We start from the raw sequence: 24,620 nt of genomic DNA on the forward strand, positions 1-24,620 counted from the left end.
TCACTTTTTATGTTTCTCACCGTGTCTGTTCAGCTTGTATTCAAGAAAAACAAAATATTTCTGCTCATAAGGGTAAAACTCATTCATCTAAAAATAATTATCCGAGAGGTTTAATTTTGAAAAATTATTTTATTATTTTGTTGAAACCTTAATAACGGTAAAAAAAATGCTTCAATTGTGATGTATACAAATTTTTGTTTAATTTTAAGGGGTCACAGTACCTTTGCAACAATTTTTTTAAATAGATGTATAATTATTCATTTTGTGGATGCTTTACCTGATCATTTAACTTATAATCAATAATTTATCTTCAAAAAATAATTAAACTGTTTATTTTTTTTAAAATTTAAAGAAAAATTCAAAATTTTTAAATCTTTTAGTCTTTTTTATTTTAACAATTTTGTGCATTCATTAGTTAATATATCAATTAGAATATTTTTTATAAATTATTTTGTAAAAAAGTAGAAAAAAAAAGGTTAAAAATTCCTGTTAGGTATATATAACATGCTGTAAAAATTGTAATACCTCATAAAATGCTTATTCCATGCACAGTTTAAGTAAGGGTATATTACAATTCAAAAATTTTCTAGTTATTTTTAAACAATTTTTTTTTTATATTGGATTATTTTTGAATAAAGAGTTTTAATATTGTTAAATTTTTTTAAATATTATTTATAATAGTTAGAGTTTTGGTTAGTTATTAACCTAAAAAAACAAAATTCTTTCTTAAAATTTTCTAATTAATGATAATCTTCTGTTTTTAGTTCTGATTAATCATTTAGCATTAGTAAAACGTCTAAATCGAAATCATGCAGTTTTTAAATTAAGTTTATTATAAGAAAAGCAGTTAAGAAAAAAAAAATGGAAGTTTTCGTTTTTCGTTACCCAATGTTTCAAAATCACTACTCTTTATGTATGTTTAGAATCTTTGTCAAATAGGACGCATTTAGGGTTTGCAAATAAACAATTGGGAGAAAAAAAAAGGTTATCCAATTATTATAAAAGAATTGAATTGAATTGAAAAGAATTGAATTTGTCAATTAAAGTAAATGTGGGATTAAAACACTATGAAACCAGTTTATTTGTTAGATGGAACTAAAAGACATATGCTTTCTGTTAATAACCACATTTTAGCTTCATCCATCAAAGAAACTAATTTAAAATATCACTCTCTAATAGAATCCATCAGATTTTACTTTTGTTTTCTCAATTTAAAATATTAATAATTCATAGGTTCTAATGATTGAATTTTGGAAAAAGAAATGAACTTAAAACTAAATGGAAAAATTACACTCTACATGTTTTGCATATCTAGTTTAGTGTAATTCGAGTAAGGTGTTTAGTAGAGATCGGCACTTTATTCTACAAAAATTGATTTTTTTTTCGATAACGACATTTTAAAAATTATTCTCACTACATATTGTTAATACCATGTTTTACAATAAATATCGAATATGCAATATAGTTCTTTAACGATAACGATTATTAAATTTTTTTAAATCAAGAATGACAATGTTGCGAGTTTGATCGAATACGATATTATGATGATAATAAACAGCAATAAATGTTGATTACGATAATACAGGAGTATTATCAATCATGATCTTTATAAAATGCATTATTCTGTGAGTAGATAAATTTCATTTGGCGAACGGAAATATTGACGTAAGTAAAAATGATTTAGAAACGTTAGCTGAACTATATTGTGAAAAAACGATATTTTTTGTAGATATTTCACGATAATAGAATTCTAATATCGCTAAGCTTTAATATTCTCGAATGAAAAAATGTAAATGAGGGATCTTAGATTGTGCTAGAATTTTTTTTTCCTTGTAGTATTGTTTGGTAGTATAAAAAATGTACGTAAATTTTTACCTTTGATTTGACGCTTAATAGCTAAATCTGGCACTAGCATAATTAAATTCGTATCTGCTTGGTTTGGGCTCAAATTTATCCAAGGAAGATATCGAACCACCATTTAACGATTCTGAAAAAAAAATAATATGAACTGTACTAAGTTTTTGATTTGGTAAAAATGTTTAAGGTCATTAGAATGTTCGCAAATAATATTACTTTTTATAAGGGAAAAAAAAACTTTTTTCAAAATGTTATTATTATTTTTTTTTTGTCATTCCTTAAGAGAACGCTATACCGCGGGAGAAATTTTTTATTACAAATTCTTTTTTACCTCTATTATACTTTTATTAAATAGAAAAGACTTCACGAAATCACGCGATTTCTTCCATTTTGACATTTAACCCTTCGTTGCAATAATTTTCCATACGCAAACTTATTAAAACTTTTTACTGACTTGATGAAAATTTAAAATTTGTCGAAAGTATGGTAACGGACAAGGTAAACGTGTGGAGAGTGGAGAGATCGCGTAACATTGAGATGCCTATTTTGTATACAAAGATTATAGCATTTTAAAGTTGGGAGAAATGGAAGATCAAGTAAATTATAAAGGTCAAATTGCTGAAAAAATATTAAAATGCAAACAAAATATTGCAGGATAACTTACCCACTGCGTAATTACGCTATAATTTTTTTAGAAATTTTTTTTCAGCATTTGAAACTTGTGGTTTCCTCAAGATTTATTTGAATCACATTTTCTACACTTTAAATGTAAAGTGACTAACGAGAGAAACTTCTCAAGGTGGCAGAGAATAGCGTCGTCTTAAGTAATTATATACTAAGTTAAGAAAAAAGTATTGCAATAAAACAATAATATTGGGAAGTTTAATTAATACACACACTTACACATATATGTATACATATGTACCTGTATATATGTTTTGGAACACTCTATGTCAAAAAATACAGTGATAAGCTTGTAACTTGATGTCAATTACGTTGATTATCATATCAAGTAACTGCACAAAATTTCGTAAGCCTGACTTAAATAGTCATAGAGATGGATAGTGCTCAAAAACAAACAGACCAGCCTGAATAACTTTTGATCATGATCTGATTTTCACGTTCTATGACTTGAATTTCAAAAGAATCATATTTTTAAAATTTCATTTCTCTGGAACTATTCAATCAATTTCGCTCAAATTTTGTATTTTTTCCATTTAAAATTACAATGTTTAAAATGATGGTAAAAACTGAATACCTTGCAATTCAAAATTTTCTCGACTATTATTAAATAAAATAATAATAAAAACATGATAAATATTTACTAAAAGTTATTTCTTGCATGGAATCATTTTTGGATAAACGAATTTTATAATTGTACATAAAAAACTTTTTCAAATCGCTTAAAAAGCTCTCGAGGTATAGCGAAATACGCAAAAAGTAAAATTACTATTAAAGGGTCCAAAACCGGTTTGAACCGCTTTCCTGGCCAAACTATTAGGACCATATTTCCCAGATTGCGGCTTATCCAGAAAAAAAAAGATATATTTATTTAGAGAATGTACTTTTTTGTGTTTGGTTTCGTAACATAAAATTTCTTCTAGACAAATTAATTAAAATATTTGAGGTCACCCCCGCGAACCATTACGATTGAGTCATAGAATGTGATGATCCGATCATTAGATAAAAAGTTATTCCGGGTGGTCATTTATTTTTTGCTCGCTGTACTTACATCTTAAATTTGAGCTAATTTGAATTTCGCAAACGCCAACTGTATATGTCTGTGTTGTATTTCTTACTACTGATGATTGTTAGTTTGGTAAATTGGCACGTCTGTGTTTACCTCCTTTTGATGACCTTTGAACCCACTGAATTTTGGGTTGGATTTCGAACACGCATTTCATACATAATTTTCAAAATCTGCAATATTAAAATAGAAGATGTGTTAGATGGTGACTAATAGCAAATAAGCACAATATATAGAGAAATTTGTAGAGTGACACAGTATAATTTTTCAATTTCTATTTTCAGTCTACGTTTTTAGTATGACCTCTCATTCTTGCAACTCTTTCATAATAGCGAACAATGCATGAAGTACCATGAGCTTCCATAGACTCACTGTTATTTCTCATTAAAATTTTGTTTCATTTTTTTTTATCCCTAAGAAAGCACTACCAAACACTTTTAAACTAATATAACAGGTGCTAAACACTTTAAAACTAATATTTTTCCATTGACAGTAAGTCAATGATTTCGCAAGATATGGTAAAATATGCAAAACGTAAAATTAACAATAAGAGATCTAAACTTTCGACCGCTCTTTCGCCTACATTATTGGGACCGTATTTTGCACTTCTGATAACCTCTAATATTTTAAGGGTGAAAAACCTAAATCGATCTTGGAAAAAATGTATTTTAATTCAGAGAAAGTACGTTTTCGTGTCTGATTTCTTAATTTAAAATATCAAGTCCAATATTAATTTCACATATTCAAGGTAAGGTTAAGGTTCTCACACCATTAAGATTGAGTTATAGTAAGTGAAAATCCGATAATTGGTTCAAAAGTTATCAAGGTGTTAGCCTTTATTTATTTTCGTGCTTTTTACATCATTTTGATTCATCATTACCTTCTTTATTAGAGTTAATGTATCTTTCATTTACATAAAATTACTTTTAGAATCAATATAAATTGTTTCCCTTCTTTATTTTGAAGATAGTAAATAAATAATAGATTTTCAACGACTTGCAAATAATTTAGAAAATAATAGGCTAATTTTTTAAATTCATAATCTCATTTCGTAGTAAGTTAAGCTTGATCTCACGAATTAAAATCTTTTCTTTAAAACCGCATTAATGCAAACGATTCCATTGAGATGTTTCAAACGATAATGACAGGCAATTTATTTCTCATATTCGAAAAAAATGGCGCTAAAATTTCCCGCAGCTTGAACCGACAATATGATTATTAAAAGAATATTTAATTTGTTAGTGGATAAACTCAATACCAATAAAAAAAATCCTTGACCAACATATTGGGATTTTTTTCATGAGTCTAGTTGCATGTTTTGGCATTCATGCCCAAATCCATATTTATTATTATTGCTGTTGATTTGATCTTTGAACTTCGTTTTTTAAGAAACGGAATGGCAACAAGAAATAAATACTTGCTGGAGGGAAATGGATGCTAAGACATAACCAAAAATGTCAATTCCTTAGGTAAAGAAGACACATTTTGGTTAATAAAAACGTGAGGATTGTTGGGGGTCAAATAAGTTACAGAATTCTAAATCGTTTCAGCTGTTTGTCTTATTCTTTCCGAAGCTGTAACTTGAAAATCTCGTTCATGGAAGATGATGCTTGATATAAAAATAAATATAATTCGATTTAAATGTGTGTGAGAGTGTTATATAGTAATATGGTAATATGGTTGGTTAAGATCAAATTCATGATACTGAACACATGGCGTAAGAAGGTTATAAAGAATTTTTTATACATAATTTTCTATTATTCCCATTGTTCTTTATTTATCGTTTTTAAAAATATAAAGTTGATTGATAAATCTAATCGTTTTAATTTCCAGTTTTAAGCAAAAATTTCTTTTGAGTTCTTTTATTTGTTTATGCCGTTTTTGATTTGGGTATGTATGCCAAATTATGCCGATAAACATGTAAAAAAAAAAAGAAAAAGGATTCCAATATGTTAAAATTCATGAAACGGGGCTTCAACGGTTTATAAAGAATATTTTATGCATAATATTCTCATTGTTCATTAATTATCGTTTAAAAAACATCAAGCTGTTTGCTAGTGAAGCGTTTTATTCTTTTATCTATAATAATGTGCGTCTTATAACTCCGGAATCTTCATCTTGTATTCACTGCTGTTTGGCTATACTAAAGTATTAGGAACAGTCAATAAGTTAATTGCCCACCTTTGTTTAATTATTTATCCAATTGGGACACTATACCTGTATGTCTAAGATTCAAGAAATTTAGTGTTGACAGAGTAAAAAAAAAAAAATGTTTATGTTATTTTATAGTGCTCTGCGCAATATAAAATAACGGAATGCTTAGAGTAATTATTGATTTAATAATTGAAGTTTAAATTCTGAGATCTTAATGTTTCAAGGAGCTAGTCTCATGTATGTTATTTAAATTGTGCTGACGGTATTTTAAGATGCGATATCAGACGCAAACTACGTTTTTCTCTTAAATATTTTTCTTTGACCCCTCAAACAGAGGGGGTTGAGAAATATTATTCAAATAGTTTAGGCAGGTGAGTGGTTTGAATTTCGGATCTTTTAATGTCAATTTCACTCCTTTCCTATTTTGTCCAGTCTCCGGAACAAAAGAAGCGAATCAAAATATTTTTATATTTAATTGCAAACTTTGCTTAAATAAAATGTATGCAAAAATTAATAATTTTTTTCATTCTTATTTACCATTTTTTTTAAATTTAACTAACTATTAGTCCAAAAATTTTAAGATAATCGAAATCCAGTATGAGATTAGTTACAAAATCATACACAAAAATATAATAAATTAATAGTTTTCTTGATTCATTTTTAGTTTTAGCCTTTAATATCGAAGGACAAAGCAGCAATCTGAAAAATGGTCCAAATAGTTTGGTCAGGATGTTTTATCCCCTTTATTTTAATCTTATTTTTTTTGTATATTTCACCGTATCTCTTAAATATTTTGAAGAACCAAAAGCAATTTTCACAAAATTACTCAAGAACTCGTTCTTATTTTACTCGTAACCAGTATTTAAAGCAAGAATTATAAGGTGTAAGATTTTTCTCTTCTTCGATAAGTTCAATCATTTTCGTAAAATTAAGAGTAAGAAAACGAAGTTAACAGAGGATGGATTTAACTGCAGTTTTCAACAGCAAACTGTTCTTACCATTAATTTAAGGTACGTATACTTGTAAATAAACAGCCTGCTATCGTGATCTTAAAATAAAATATTAAAATAAAATCAATATTTTTTTTTCTTCTTCGCGAAACTGACTTGACGAACTACTTATCTATTATATTAAAATTCTATTTTTCCTTGAGCAATTTATAGATTTTAAGCGTGCAATACGTTTCAAAAGTTATAAATAATTTCTGCGGTACCCTCTTTTATGTTTATGTAAACTAATTGTTTCTCAAATATATATTTCAATACTTATAAGGAAACTTTCATGAAATTCGTCTTCTCTATTCTAAATCTATCATGCATTTGCATAGCATGGAACCCGTTTTCGCTATAAAAACATTTTCTGCCCCAGGTTTTTTCGACCCTAAATGGCTGTTACGCCTACTACATAAAAAGGTTAAAGTAGTGCGATTTATTCAACAATATTAACTTGATTTAACATCGGATACGGTCTATATTTTATGGCTTCAGCAGACGTGTTGGGAATAAGAAAACTTTGTGGTTTTAGCGTTTACCTTGATCTATGACAAAGCTCCTGAATTTAGGCGAAAAGAGTCATGTGAGGCGATTTGTCCTTTTGTGTATTTTTCAAGAAAAATCAATGCATTTGAAAAAATGTTTATTAATTATTGTATTTTAATTGATGATAAATCAATTATCACAAATTAGATAGTTAGCCTTTGAGCTCTTCGGTGACATTTTTATTTTAAATCTACTTAAAAATGTGAGTTAAGAAGAAATGGAAAATGCTAATTCGAAAAACATTCAAATAACTCAAAACGCGCCTATGAGAAACATTTATTTAGCTCAAAATGTGCGTTTGAGAAGCTTTGATCTAGATCAAAATGCGCTTTTGAAAAACTTTGATATTGCTCAAAATGCGCTTTTGAGAAACTTTGAACTAGTTCAAAATATGCGTTTCAATACTTGTCTATAATATATATGGCTAAAAATAAAGTAAAACCAGGTGCTCCATGTTAAGTAATATTGATAACTTTGATATTGCTCAAAATGCGCTTTTGAGAAACTTTGAACTAGCTCAAAATGTGCGTTTGAGAAACTTTGATATTGCTCAAAATGCGCTTTTGAGAAACTTTAATATTGCTCAAAATGTGCATTTGAAAAACTTTGATATGGCTCAAAATGCAAGCTCATACGTGTTTACTGGCCTAGATTCCGTTTTATAAACTACTGTTATGGCAACTTTAAAATAGTTACTTAATCCAAATAAATTCATTATGCATAAATTATTTTGTACATCTTTTAAGTCTTTGTTCAACAAACTTTAAAGGTATAGTGAGCCAAGAAGAGAAAAAGGAAAATATAATCCAGAATAACTTGCAGTTTTATGAGCAAATTTTCACGTACTAATAACCATTCTTAATGGTTCAATGACTACTCCCTTAATATGCTAATTAATTAGTGCATACAATTACTTAAGTTACGAAATGAAACACAAAAACCTACTTTCTCTTAATAAACTTACTTTTTTTACCATTAGGATTTGAATTTATGGATATCAAACTTAAAATGTTATTTAATTATGATGCATAATTACCCAACCCTTAAAAGGACTCTATATTTCAGAAGAAACGTTTTATGGCTCAGAAAAATCCTAAAATCTTTTGATGTAAAAAAGTATAAAATTGATAAAAGTTGAAAATTGATAAAAAAAATAATGTTATCTATAAATTATTTATTTATCCCTTATTTAACGGTATTTAACAGTAATATTTATTGATTCTTCTTAAGTATTTTTCTGTTATTGCGTTTTCAAATCTCGATTATTCTAAGAATTTGAAGGTTCTAAATTAAAAGTGTTTTTTTTTGTAGCATTATAAAATAGTTGTAACTTTTATGTAACATTAAACGTTTAGTTTCCGTTTCACAAGCACAAAGCGAAATTCCCTTATGCAAAACTGTTTTCAGTCAACGTCTGAAATTAAAATGATGAATAAAAAATTATAATTTAATATTATGACTGCGTTCTGTCCGGTCTGTTGTTTATTATTGTTATAGGACTGGATTATGAAGAAAACTACCAAGAATAAAAGAGCAGGAATTCGGTAAAAATTTACATTCCTTTTAGAGGACCTCGATTATGCAGACTATATTGTTCTGTTGTCATCCAGATTCGAAGATATGGAACTAAAAACACAACTTATGACAGAAACTGCAGAAATTGTTGGCCTAAAGATAAAAATTGAAAGAACTAAATCAATGAAATTAAACTGTAACTTAGTAACTAAATTCAATGAGCAAAACATTGATATCAAAGATACTGATAATTTTAGCTATCTTGATTCTATAGTGTCTACCACTGGTAGAACTGTCGAAGATGTTACATCCAGATTGATCAAAGCACGTAGTGTTTTTAGAACATTAAGTAAAATCTGGAGCTCTTCAGCGTTAACAATCAAGTTGAAACTACTCATCTTCAATTCAACAGTTAAAGCCGTTCTACTTTATGGGTGCAAAACTTGGAAACTTAGTAAATCTCAAGAAAATCCCTTTCAAACTAAAGCTCTAAGCAGAATTTTCAAAATCTTTTGGCCTTATGCTATTTCAAATGAGCAACTATACAGAGGGACCTTAACGAGATTCATTATTGAGGAAATCAACAATCTAAGATGGACACTGGATCTAGGCACCGAAGGGACGAAGGAAGAGAGGAAGACCGAAACTAACATGACCAAGTAGGGGAAAGAGATGCGTTTGGATGATTTAGCTAGGGAGGCTGCTTTGGACTGCAAGCGATGGAGGGCAAGACTTAAAGCCTTATGCACCAGATCGGCGTAAAAAAAATCTCGACGATGATGATTTAAAATTATGGGATCTTTTATTTGGGATCTTTTAAATGAATAATTTTTAATTTTGATATAAATATCTGTTAAACGTCAAGAAACAAAATTGCATTTGTGAAAAAGTGGTATTTTTAAATGTTTAAATTAAGTGAACATTTTCTTAAATTGCTAACTCCTTTAATTTTTTAAAAAAAGTACAGTTCCATTTTGTTTCCGATATGCCATAGATATTTATATCATAGATCTATTAGAGTATTTGCTAGTGGATGCTTTGTTTCCCAGACTTCAGCGTTAATAATGAAACGATTAAAACTACCATTATTCATCTTTAAAAAAAATAGTCTAATTAAATGCCGCTGAACCGTAAATGGTTATTAAAATAGTAGAATTTGTCAGTTCATTAGTAATTGGGGAAGAAAATCAAATTTTTGAGAAGCAAAGAAATTTTGGTATCAAGCAATGCAAAATTCGACCCAGATGGCACAAAAGCTCGAGACAAAAACAAAAGCATACTTAATGATGCAAATTATTAAGGGCTGTAAACTATGTCTGGCACCAAAACAGAAAGTGGAAGAACAAAAAAGTAAACAAATTGAAATGAAGAAAATGCACTTGCCACTCCTCGTATTTTTCTAAAAAAGTAAGATGTATATCATGTGACAAATGAGCTACTATTGATTTGATTGGTTGTTTTGATGTTAATAAAACAAAACCTAGTTGTAAATTCTAAGTAAAAACTTAGCAACTAACTAAAAATAGCAAAGTTAAATTATACTATGAACTATATATCTGGTTTGAAAAATAAAAGCGAGATGAACAAGGAAACAACCTAAGTATGAGAGGGTCTCTAAACTATCTAGTGGTCATGGTTTTTGCATTTACTCGATGAGGATTAACTCACTGATAAATTTAAATCATAGAGATTTAAATTGCTTGGCAATATAGAAATATACATTAATATTTTTCGTACTTATTTGTTGTCTTCTAGTGGCCAAGAAAAATGTAGAAAATTGCGAAATTTAAATAAAATTTGTTTGTTATTTTCTCTGATTATGAGCTATAGACATTTGATATGACTGGATAAGTGTGCAAAATATGTATTGTGTATAAGTGTTACAGAAATATGATCATTTTTGTATTTATTTCAAAATATATTAGTTGAAATAAATCCCAAAAAAATAAGTAAAAAACATTTGATAAAGATAATGTTCATAAAGGTGAAATTTTTATATGAAGGCTTCTAAATCACCTAATGGTCATGGATTTTGCATTTGTTCGAATATAAACTTACAGAGCGATTTAAATTATTGAGATTTTAACTGCTTGGCAATATGGAACTAAACATGAATATTTTGAGCAAGATGCGTAGTTATTTGTAACCTCATAGTGGCAATTTTTTTTTGTAGAGAATTACGAAATTCAAATAAAATTAGTTTGTTATTTTTTCCTACTATGAGCAATAAATAAGACAAGACTGAATAAATAAGCAAAATATGCGTTTTGTGTATGTGTTACAGAAATACTATCACTTTTGTATTTGTTTCAAAATATATTAGTCGAAATAAAACCTAAAAACATTTATTAAAGCTAATGTGTACAAAGGTGAAATTTTAAGGTGAATTGTTACTCTTTATATTCATCGTCTTCCTCATACCGTAGTCGGATTGCAAAAGCCATTTTAGTTTTTTTAAAGTCTTAGCATGGGAAATTTTACTGCCCCTGGCTTTAAATTCTAGATACATTAGTGCATGAATAATCGCATTTTAAAATTCATATAATACCCGTATTTCTAAAATTCTTAACTTTCCTAGCTGGCAGCTTACGCAGTGGGGGAACTTGTAACACTTTTGGCGCAAAGTTACAAAAAGATATAAGCTAAGATGGATTAATAAAAGACGTGACAGCTAGAAAGCGGTAAAGGTCGTATGAAATGGATAACCTTATATACGATATTTTTCACCTGGTTTGCCCGAAGGTTCTTTAAAGACTTTCCAATGCCAGTTAATTTTACTTTTTCTTTTCTACATAAGCAGATGCCGAATAACGGTAAAGTGTTCCAGGTGAAAGTGCACATGGTTTTGAGAGATTACAGTTCATTTGCAATTATTTTAATGGAGAATTCGAGACTAAAAACTATTTCAGAACAATTTTTAATTTATATTAGTGTTATAATCGGTAAGAAATCGGGATTGTTTGTTTATTGTGAGGAGCTTAAAATTTGAAAAGTTCAGAAATAAAATATTAATAAAATAACATGATAAATTTTTAAACTCTGCATTGAGCTAATAACAATTTATTTACATGAAGTTGAGAAGGAAAAATTTATCATAAACTTCTACAGTATGAGTAGAAATTGAAAACAAAAGGTAACATCAAACTTCACAGAACTTGAACAAATACGACGATGAAAAATAAAACAGTTCTATAATTGATTACGATTACAAGCGCAAAACTATGGATAAAAAGTAATGAACGAAACTGATTCACTTACGTAAAGGAAAACGATTTTTTAAATATCCAACCAAATTTAGTTTTTCAATTCGCGATCACAACTCTTGAGTACGCCCTCTTGCGGAGAGCACATTTTCAGACTTTTACATATTAAGTTCTCATTTAGTTCTATCATAATCATTTGCTGAGTAGGACGTCATTTTTTTAGCAGCAAATAAGAAGCAAAATTTCCCTGAAGAAAAGGCAGAAGAACTTGAAAAACTTTTGAGAACTTTTTGTTTTGTTTCGTGAGCACTCTTTATTTTACGTTTTTTAGTTTATAAATAATGATTTTTATTGAAACTTAAAATTTTTTGATAAAAAATGTTGTCAAAAAACTTTTTTGGCAAAATTAAATGATATAAAATTATGAACTTATGTATACTTTTTGCATATTTTAATGTTTGAAGTGCATAGATTCTTAAAACTATGGAATGCAAAGTTTAAATAGGCCTTTCATGTTATATCATTGAATTTTGTAAAACGATTTTGCAGGCATTAGGTTTTAACTCTAATAGGAAGATACATATTTTTTTTTCCTGTTTATTTACAAATATTTTTCCAATGTGTTTTGGATGTTTCTTCTCTAAAAATATTTTGTTTTCTCTTGCATAAACAAGAATATAAAACATTTTTCTTTTTTTAAATTTAATTAGCCACAATAAAGAAGGAACGTTACAATGCTTCACTGAAGACATTTCCAGAGCAATTGAATGACTGTTCGAATAGAAGTGAGTCTCAGAGTCACACTGAGAAGTGTAGTGTGAGTCTCAAACAACAACAACCCCCCCCCCCTATAGTTCGTTACGATCGGGAATTGTAAGTGAGACATAATCAACTGAACTGCGTAAAGCAAAAACACACAAACGAAAATAGATGTAGAAGTGAGTAATTTTTTAAAATCTTCAGTGAATTGTATTAGTTAATGAGAAACCCAACCAAACTAGGAGCTTGCTGTATTGAACCACCTGACAGTTTTATGCAAATAATGCATTATGCCACAGTGTTGTACCAGTTCGAGAGCTAGTTCACTGTTAGCATGCTTTAGGATCTACGTTTCGTGTATTGTATTTGGTAGTCTAAACGTGACATGATACGTTGACGTTGCCGACCAAGTACATCCTGCAATGTTGTTGATTTATCCTGTAATGACTTGAAGATACATTCTTTCAACATGTTTTGCCATTGTGTAAAGGGGCTTGAAAAAAGTCGATCGAGGAGCCTGATGGAGATTTTCCTGAGTGGCGTTTATTTAATCACCAGATCTCAATTTTTATTTTTCACTTGGAAAGAAAGATATTCTCACATCTAGATACACGCAAACTCAGTCTCCTACTATTTTAAAGTGAGGTTCGTAGCCTGGACACACATTCCACAAATGGTCAATTGATATCTCGAAGAGTTCGTCCAAGTGGTAAATGGTTCAGGACAAGATTACGATCTGCGGATGGATGGATGGTGTGTGAATGTGTCTTGAAATGGGATGTGACGTATGTATGCTGTCTCCGGATCAGCCCTAGTATGTTTCCCAGACCGTCGCCAATAGCCCATTGTGCAGCTCTAGTGTAACGTAAATAAAAAGTACCAAAAGAGTTTTGTTCATAATTAATTAACTCACAAATTATTAATTTGAATTGAATTTAAGGAGTTTTTAATAAGTGAAAAACCATAATATTTTTCTGAAAGATAAATTTTTCTAAAAGAAGAAATTGAATATTTTATTTCGATAGTTTAATATAATATTTCGAAAGGATTGGCTCAATTACTAGTCGCCTATAACTTACTTAACTGTGCTTGTTCTTTACTAAACTGTGAAAAAATATTTCCGCTTTTCGAATTTTTTTCTTAACTCACAAAAGCCCTCACGCGTGAATTATTTCTTACAATTTCTTATAAAAATAAATAAATTTAAGCAGAAAAAAACTATTTCAGCTAGAGAATTTATAGTTTAACAAAGGAGCAGTAATTTTAATAGTAGAACTGAAGTTTAAGTTTTTAAGTAAACTTAAAAATTCTAGAAACAAAGCCCAAGTCATTCTGTGTCCTCACATATTTTTTTTTATTTAATCAATTTTATCCGAGTTGGAAGAAAACATTTTATAAAAATAGCCCAAAAATTTCATTGAAAACAAAAATTTCTTAAAGAAACAGTTATGTTCAAGTAAATAGCGAACAATTCACGACATCTTTAATAAGTTTTAAATCATTTATTCAAATTATAACCGAATTCTTTATCCTTTTGCAGAACCCCAATAAAACTTTTTAATTACCCATCAAAAGTTCAAATATCATAATGACACTTTTTCATATTGAAAAGAAGTAACCATTTTCTGAACAGCTTATTGCCGCCTTCAGAAATTTGATGAGTGGAAAAAAATGTCTGCAAGAAGTAACATGTTTTTAAAATCATAATGACACATATTTCAAAACTAGTGTTTCAGAAATAAAAAAAGAATGCGAAGAATATTTGCGTGAATAATAAGAGTTGCGGTTCTATCTTTTGGTCGGCTTTCTTGGTATGATAACCGTGTGATTTAGAATGATGTTGCAGATTCTTAGGTTGTAATTAGGTTGAGATTTATAAACCGGAGAAAGTAATTTCGTTCCGCGTTTTCACGAACTTTTATTGAATTTCGAATTCATAAATGCCCTTGTCAAAAAATTAAAAATGCTTCAAAGGTTTTGCTGGGATGCTTCAAGTTTCAGCAATTCGTCAAATGCGACAGGCAACGGTTAATTGGTTATGTTTTTTAGTTTCATTTTTATTGAAGAACTTTTGTTAAAAAAATTATAGACCGCAATTTTTTTAGCTCTTTGAAAGATATTACATCTTGTTATTTATTGTTTTATTAATATACAATTTCAAAACAATTAAATGATATATTATAAATTTTGTGTAAAATAACTGTAAAAGCAGTTTTTTGTAGCATAAAATTTAAGAAGAGAGTCACCAATTCAAATATTTCTTACTTTTCTTAGTTTGATGTCGAGGACCACGCTTTAGTATCATCGAATTTGATTTGCCTTTCAACTTAATGTAGGACAGGACGGAAAAAGAATGATCGACATTCAGTAAGCGCTATGTTTCGATGAGTGCGATGTCTTAACTGAATGACTTCGTTGAGACCGACAGACAGCTTGAGGAGTTGTCTGCCGGTTAGAGGGGAGCCATTGGAGTTTCACAAAGTGTGATTTCCAGGATCTAGAACCGTTTTTTTGGAGACTGGAAATGCAGAGCGAAGATTAGAGCAAAGAGCGTGGTCGTGCACCAACGCGCAATGAAGACAGCCATTTAACACTAACAGCTCGGGGATACCGAAATACGAATGCGCCACTCTTCTTCAACAACGCTTTCGCTCGGCTATTGGCACCACAGTTTCGACACAAACTGTCTGAAACCGCCTTCACGCTGTAGGTCTGTTATCATACAGACATGCAGCAGACCAATGGTGTGTGTAACGCTAACAGCAATGCGCTGTCATGCCTGCAGGGAGTAAGCTACAGAGTATGTGAACTGGAGGAGAAATGACTGGCGCAATATTTTTTTCTCTTACGGGTCCCGTTTTTCTGGCGTATTTTAATCTGGAGGGAACGTGGCACTAGAAACAATCCTGAGTTCGTGCACGAAAGTGTAACATTTGGCGGTGGGGGAGTGAAGGTCTATGCTAGCATCTCCATTGATGTTGGCACCGATCTCCGTATCATTCGAAATAGGTTACCGGTATAGGGATGGGTTCTTGAGACCTATTGCAGTCCCTTACGCTGCAGCAAACGGAGATAACTTCATGCTAATGAACGACAAAAGCAGGCCATATTGTGCTAACTCGGTGAATGATTTCCTTTTGAAGGAAGGAATCATAGGAATAGATTGGTCAGCATGTTCTCCGGACATTAACCCATTCGATCATGTTTGGAACATTCTAGACAGACGAATTTCTAGACGCCTACCACCTAAACAAACTCTCCAAGAACTGGAAAGAGTACTTCTTGAGGAGTGGGGCATAATACCCCATCTCTTCATAAATAACCTTATGGACTTTACGGCTCAAAGGTGTTCAACGTTGCTGGCCGTCCGGGGTAACCATACCCCCAACTAAAAGCGATTTTCTTTTAAGGAAACACCTTTTTTAAATTCATTTTTTCCTTTTTTTCAAAATGCTCAATAATGCATTTTTTTCCCTGTGAAATCTCATATAGTCTACCATGTCTATCGATAATGTATCAATCATTCAAACAATTCTCCAAGTTACAAGATCAACCCACAACCTCAATGTCCTTTAATTTTTTTGAGCAGTGTATTTCAAGTTGAGGTTTTAACTACAAAATTTAAAATAATTCATATACATATCTCTCTTATGTGGCACCATAAACTCACGGATTTATTTATCTATAGAAAATGTTAAAGCGAAACCTTCAGGAAAGACCTGTAGCGACCTTCCCTATTTACGATCACTTTTGGGAGATACGGAATTTTTCTCATAGACTTGGTGTTGAAGAAAAACTTTAGGAGAGAGCATCGAAACCCAGGGCTATTAAAACCTCTCCCAGAGATTGGCACACCTCAGCACTAAATATGGAATATGTCAAATAAGGAAACACAAAGGAATATTAAAACAAAAAATCTATAAGCGATAAGCAGAGAGCTCGCCGCACTTAACTATTCTCAATACTCAACCTAGATTGAAACGTATTTAAAATATTTGTGAGAAGCTCTTGTTTAGCGAAATCTTTTTGACGATTTCTGAAAGAGATCTACAACCTCATGCTGCAGTCAGAGCGCACTAAAGACGATGCTATCGATGATTTATTTTTAGAGTTAAATTGGAAAAAAAAAAAGCTATTTTAGAAAATATTAAGTTTCTTAGACAAGCATACCTCTTCCCATTTTTTAAAGCTAACTAATTTTAGTGATATAAAATTAAATGCAAATAGTTCCATCATTTATAATTGGCAAATTTATTTTTATACATAATTATAACAGTTGGGATCATTTGCATTGAGATTATTAAATTTTATTCATCTATCTGGTTTTCATGACGTCAACACAAAATGGCATTTCGGATCAAGAAACCGACACTTACAGAAATTGAAATCGTTTGCGAAAAATCAAGTACTTTCGATAACATTTTGAAGTCAATGGAGGTTGTAGTATTATTCTTAATCGATAATGAATCGATTAAGCAAGATGAATTATAATCATTTCTTGTATGTTGGATGGCAACAGTCTGGATGGAAAATTAGAACAGCTATGGTGAATAAATATTTGCTAACCTTCTGAATAAGTCTATCTTGTATTAAAGTGATAAAACAACACTTCAAGGTAACCCCTAAAAGCGACCAACCTCCATTAACGGCCATTTTATCGTGGAACAGAGAGTGGTCGCTCCGGAGAGGTTTCACTGTACTTATTATTCATTTTCTTAGGTTGTCTTAAGTAATAATTTAAGTAGCGTTGATTAATTAGTTATTTATAGTTTTAAATATTTATTTAGAATAATTTTGAATTTTTATAGAAATAAACACTTTGTTAAGAAATAATTATTTTGATTTTTTAATCCTTTCTAAAATATCTGAAGAAATTTTAACATTAACGATGCTATGGTGCTTCATACTGTTCATACCAATTACTGATGACGGAGCTTACCTTTTTCGAGCAAGAGCATTATTATACAATACACAAGTTATAGATCGAGAGGTGCGCGAGGAAGTAGTACAGCACGTAATGGAGCATTGAGATGAGTCCTCCTCCATCTTTTCTCACGTCAGAGATGGAAATCATTTTGATACTCTTGTTGGACCTACAATGCTAAAATGTCACGAACTCATACTTACGCTAGTTTGTGGGACTTAACGGCTGCAGGATGTGGCGTAACTACAACTATAAATATTAAATACCAATTCACTAGTATATAAAACTTGATAACTTGATTCTGTATTGAGGAACCGTTTGATAGATGAAGGTTGACATAGTCGATTTATAATAGTGAATTGGTATTTAATATTTATCGTGGTAGCTACGCCACATTACTCCCCTTTCAGAATTTTATCTGTAATAGAATTCGATGAACGAATGCCACTAGCTGATTCATGCTGTTAATATTTTTTTTTCCAATGGCAGGCACTGAATTTGAATCTTTTGCCTATACTATGCCAGAATTGTTGCTCATTTCGCGTTACCCAGTGGGCACCTGTGAACCAAAGTCACGGAGGCGAGCAACATTGCCCACGCCACACTGTCACACACCCGTTTATAGGGTGGGCCACATTCACACATCATGCACACTCACAACAGAGGACAGCACAAAGAGAGAGAGAAACATCCATGCCCAGAGCGGGATTCGAACCCGCAGCCTATGGCTTCGCAGTCAGGCACGCTAACCGCTCGGCCACCAGGCCGGCATGCTGTTAATATATTTAGATCATTTTTGCTCAATCATATTTTTTCATTTATATATTTCTGGTAGTTACGCCACACAGGACAGATTTTAAATTGTTTTCCAAAATTCAATAAATAACGAACTTTGACAATATCATAAGCATACCTTGAAAACAGTTAAATTGAAATGAAAGTACTTCCCGTGCTGGCAAAGGTTAGAAACTGAAAGAATTTTGCTAATATATTGATTAAAACTGATTAAGGTGTTAGGATTGAAGAAATAGAATATTTGAAACACTTGTGCCAGTCCTTCGCCTTATTTACCATTAAAATTTATATGGTATACAAGATAATTTTAAAAGGTGACCAAGATGTTCACCAAGGACGGCTAATATTAACTATTTTAAATGTTTTAAAAAATTAAACTTGTTCCGAATTATCAAATTCGATATAAAAAACAAAATAAGGAGTCAAAAAGTGCTAAATTTTAATTCAATAACAATGCAAAATAACAATATTTTTTGTAAAGAACTTATAAATAACGTACGGTTAATAAACAGTTATGTAATACACAACTTTTCACAGATTTCAAAACGTCTAAGCTACAGTCAGAAGTTCGCAAAAGGAAAATATTCAGTTTTTTGTTGCAAGGAAAAGTTCATGATGCAGGAAAGTTGAAACGTGATGATTTGAATTCAGGATATTTACCCTAAATCTAAATAATCACGTTTTATCTTTAACTAACAAAACTCTTCCGTATTATTTTAAAAGTATATTCGCCAATAACTTATTAGGATTGTTTACTTCAGAAGAACATAGTTTATTCATTTTACCGGTGGCGAAACGAAACAATGCCCAATTTATTCTCATGATTTAATTTAAGAATAAGATTATAAAATTTCCAAAGAGGTCTTATTTTTAAATTTTTATTTCCAAGGACGCAATCTACTAATTTCATTCAAATTTTGTATTCTGTTATTTGAAATTAGATAGTTTGAAAATATGTAAAAATTTTCATGCTTTATAATTTAAACTTGCTTCGACAATGTTTAAATAGAAAAATAGAAATAATTGCTTTTGCATGTTAGTATTTTTTAGCAACAAATGTTTTAAAAAACATTCTTTTAAAATTCGATTAAAAAAGTTCTTTAGATATGGTGAGATATGCTAATTACCAAAAAGGGGTAAAAAATAGATTACTTTCTTGACTGAACAATTTAGGATATAGTTTCCGAATTGCGGTAATATTCACTCCCGGGCCGTGGTGGGTCAGGGGATAGAGCGTTCGCCTTCCAATGAGGAGAACCGGGTTCGAATCCCAGCGATGGTTGGTCGACATGAATGCTCCACCTGGCTCACACCGATAACAGTGCCAATGATGGATGGGCCACTGGTTAGAGTCCCCTTGCAGTCAGGCTAACCGTGAGAGGTTTTCGAGGCTTTCCTCTCCATATAACGCAAATACAAGTTAATTCCATCAAAAAGTCCGCCCAATACTTCATCCATGAGTTCTCTTGTCTTCCAGATTGGGTTCAAAATTACAAGGCTACGGATTTGAACATTGGTAGTCGTAAACCCAAAAAATTGGGTTGGCTGTTCAACGACGGTTTTAAAATAAGATGTAAGTTATAAAATATTCACTCCCATACCTTTTGGTCAAAATTAAAATCTGTGACCAAAAAACATCTTAATTTACAGAGAGTACGTTTTTTTTCCAGATTTCTTAGCTTATTTCATAGGTAGCTTCAATTAATTAGCATATTTGAGGACAATTTCTTGAGCCATTAAGAATGGCACTTAGCACGCGAAAATCCGATTAGTAGAACAAAAGTTTTTAAGTCAAGATTATATATTTTCTTTATTTTTTTGCTCACTGTACTACAACACACTCTTTATGATTCGACAAATATGATTTAAGATGTAATACGATTAAGATAAATACGATACGATTCTATACTACTTAATAAGCAATCGAATAATTAAAAAAGCGCTTTCTCTGAATAATCAACGACATTTTTCGTGTCACAGATTTAGAATTTTGGTCTTCCATATGGAAGAGGAGTTGTCGCAATCTAGAAAATATGGTTTCAATAGTTAAGTTATGAAATAATTTGAAAGTTTGGAATCTTTAATTTTATTTTATTATTTAAAGTTATGTTGTTTAAGATCATGTGATGCGATTATTAATGTTTGAAACAATTAAAATAATTAATATTCAAACTATTTTTTTGTTTGAAATCATCTTTAGATAAATGAGTTTTATTGAGGGATTCAAAGTTGTTTGATTAATTATAGTTAATTTTTGTGTGAAATTTATCTTGAGGTAAAAAAAGGGTGCAAAAACTGGTTAGTCCATGCAGTTTAATTTTTATACGAAATTATCTTTGAGTAAACGAGTATATTAGAAAGATGACAAAAATGTTGAATTAATTTAAATTAAATTCCACATAAAATTATCTTAGGGTGAGCGAGTTTTACGTTTAGATGGGTGCAAGAACTGTCTAATTCGTAGATATGATTACAAACAAAAAATGCATAACATCAAAAAAAACTGTCCATTTAAGCTTTAAAGTTAAAATCAATGTTTTTGTGGTGTGTTTTAATTTCAATTACATTTTCTCCAATAATATTTTATCATAAACCTGTAATTTTTATTTTAATAGCCTTCGCCTTGTAATGGCTTGTACGAAATATGAGCCCAAACTTTCCACTTATATCGGCCTCAAGTTAAACCAAATTTTAAGTATAATAGTTTGCAGAAGCGCAATAAATTTAAATATATTTATTTTAATACTACAGTTTTAAAGTCCCATAGCTTGAAACTTTGAAAAACTTCATTTGATAAGAATTTTGAAACTGCAATTAAAAAACAGTGAGGCATCGTCTTATCATGGAAATGACAAACGTTATTAATTAGAGCTGCGTTGATTTGCAAAAAACCCACCAATATAGTCCAAAATAAAGATAGGTTGTATCAGTTATTTTAAAGAAACTTTTTCGTACTACTGTTTCAAAAAATTAAATAGTTGTAAGTAGTCGCTTGAAAATAAAATATCTTAACCGTTTGTATTTTATTGATAGGTGTACTATAATAAATAATAAATATAATAATAGATAAAATGTACTATAAATATTTTTTTTGCTCCGGAAAAAATATAAACGTTACTTTTAGAATGATAGTTTTTTAGTCTTGAATTGATTATGAGAATGTGACCCCTTTTATTTTTGAAATGAAATTGAATTTAATGCTTGGAAATACTTTCATTTCATTCCATACTTCATTCGACACTTTTATCATTTTTATTTCCTGCGCGATATATCTATTCAGAATAACTTCAAAATATAAACATTACATCCACATGATCAGTCTACGACTTGAGATACGTTTATGTAAAAGTTGTGTCTTACACAAAGTTTGGTTAAAATGAAATAGAATTACCAGAAGATTCATCACGAATTTATCATATTCTCTAGTTTATCTTTTTCATGCTTCATTATTTTTGCATAGCTTCTTCTATTACAAAGTCAAAATCTGGACAGTTAAAAGCTATTTTTTTTAAACAAAGAAACTTTTGGATTTTACAATTTATGTGGTAATAAATTTATGTTAATTTATAGTGGCATAAATTTACAGTCGAACTGAGTATATTTTTACTTGTCACGTATATTCAAAGTATATAAAAATACGTTTGACTACGCCAACAGTCTTTAAGTTATGCTAATATTAAGGATTGCATAAATTTATGCATTTTGTCTAAGGGAAGGTCACGGCCCAAAAACCTCAGAATTTGAAGAGGATTAACTAGTAATAACGCATCATTTATAATAAAGATACATGAGTTACTTGTATTAAGGACATATATTTTTAATGTCTTGAAACTAAAGACCGATATCTTGTTTTGTTGCTTAGGAGGCAAATTTTTATTTTCGAAGCTAGTTAAAATGGATACTTGATTTGTTTTTAGCAATAATTAAAATATGGAAACTGTGCCTTATAAGATTTATTTCACGAATTGATGAACTCTTAAAAAAACCATTGCCTGAAGTTTTTTTTTTAAATGTCCCGAGTTATAATTTTTACGATTAAATTTGTATTATGACTCTTTTTACAGAATTATTTATTAATACTTTACAGAAAATAATTCATGGTTCTAAATCTCCATGGTACAAAAATGTCTCATTCATTATAATTTTAAATCGATTAATACTTGTAACATTGTTAACCAAAGGCATGCCTAGTTGCCATTGTTAGCCAAAGGCATGCTTATACCCATGCCTAGTAGCGAGTTTTACTCTAAACTCAAATATTTTTTTATATCTATATAACTGGCGTTGAATAGTTGACCCAATTTTGAGTCTACGACTATCAATGTTCAACACCATAGCCTTGTAATTTCGAACCCGACCCAGAAGTCAAGGAAGCTTTTGGCTCAAGTATTAGGACAAGCTAGCCTCCGTGGAGGACTTTTCGATAAAACTAACCTGCATTTGAGTTACATGAAAGGGAAAAACACGAAAACTTAGCCCGACTGCAAAGGGATTCTAATCCTTGATCCATCCAACGACTGAGGATATTTTACGTCAACACTGTGGTCGGTGCGAGCCGGGAGCATAGTTCGTATAAACCAATCACCACTGAGATTCGAACCTGAGTTACCTCATTGAGTTGCGAATGCTCTATCCCTTGAGCCACCGTGGCTGAAACTTAAATATTAAAATTATTCCGTTTCAACAATTGGAATGTCGAGGACTCTCCATTTTCTATAATCAATATGATAATGAGATGACCACTTATCAATTCCTCCCATGACTGGTCAATTTTTCTTGTATACTGCTCCCGCATAATACAAGCCGTAGTAATGAGAAGAATTTCTCCAGAGGATGAAGAATTATTGTTAGATTACGTTATACATTAGAAGTTTTTTTCCCATGCAATGCAAATGTTTTAGTAGTGCTACATGAAAGATTTTTTCTCCCAATGGTAGATCTAGAATTACCCTCGTCTTCCAAGTTAGGTTAAAAACTACAAACCAATGGAGTAATATCAGAAATATCAATAATATCCAAAAATGTGATATGGATTTTGTGTTTAATGCTGGTATTATAACAAAATTCAAATCACATGAAAATTTCATTTGATGATGCTCTTTTAAGTAGATAAGTTCACTTGAAAAAAGAAACTTATTTGAAATTCGAAATATCGAGAGTTTCCAATTAGTGAGTGTATTCAATATATATGTTCGTTATATTCTAGTGTTTGCACGTACACTGAGTATGGACGCAGACGACCTGTTCGTAAGCCTCTACTGTCTGCTTTAAATAAGCGCAGACGTCTCCAATTTGCAAAGGAGCACAAAAATTGAACAGTAGAAGATTGGAAGAGGGTCATGTGGTGCGATGAATCACGATTTCAAATGCATCACGCAGATGGCAGGATGAGAATATGGAGAGAAGAGCACGAAAGCAGTGGACCCTAACTGCGTTGCCACGACACTTCCAACTGGCGGTGGCAACGTTATGGTATGGAGAATGTTCTCTTGGTATTGTATGGGTCCTTTAATTCCTGTACCANATTTGATGATACTCTTTTAAGTAGATAAGTTCTCTTTGAAAAAAGAAACTGATTTAAAATTCGAAATATGGAGAGTTTCCGAAAAGTGAGTGTATTCAATATACATGTTTGTTATAATCTAGTGTTTGCACATATATAACCAGCTAATTTTATACCAAAGACTTCAAGATTCATGCACAACTTCCAAAAATAAAAATATCTATGCGTTTCCTATTTCAACAGAGTTTTAAAAAAATTAGAACAATACAAATTTTTTTTCAATTCTATCATATCTGTTTCAAAATTAAATACCATATGCATTCCCTTATAATTGTTATATTTGTAAGTATTTTGTTAAATAAATGCTTTTTGTATCTAAGTCAAAAATAAAACATATTGAACCGAAAATTAAAAGTACAAAATTTGTAGTTTTATCACAGAAAGTTTGTTTAATGGCAATTTCTTTATTTTTTTAAGCATCATAATCAATAAAATATCACATGCCCTATCTATTCGATGTATACATAATGTTAAGAATCTAGCTTATAAAATAATTAATGCTCAGTTCTAATAATAAATACTTGTTTTAAGACAAAATTCAAACTATTCAAATAAATTAACTTGA

At 30.4% G+C, this 24,620-nt stretch overlaps 1 long non-coding RNA gene across 1 annotated transcript in view; it reads right to left on the reverse strand.

The window, feature by feature from the left end:
- LOC139426225 (uncharacterized) overlaps positions 1-24,620 on the reverse strand; it is a 98,071-nt gene that overhangs the window by 2,052 nt on the left and 71,399 nt on the right. Inside the window, exons 2-3 of the long non-coding RNA XR_011637450.1 lie at positions 3,590-3,777; positions 1,876-1,987 (exon numbers count right to left, since the gene is read on the reverse strand). This is a non-coding gene — a long non-coding RNA (uncharacterized lncRNA). The remainder of the gene's footprint in view (positions 1-1,875; positions 1,988-3,589; positions 3,778-24,620) is intronic.

The sequence above is a fragment of the Parasteatoda tepidariorum genome, chromosome 8 (genome assembly GCF_043381705.1).
Source record: "Parasteatoda tepidariorum isolate YZ-2023 chromosome 8, CAS_Ptep_4.0, whole genome shotgun sequence".
Taxonomy (NCBI): domain Eukaryota; kingdom Metazoa; phylum Arthropoda; class Arachnida; order Araneae; family Theridiidae; genus Parasteatoda; species Parasteatoda tepidariorum.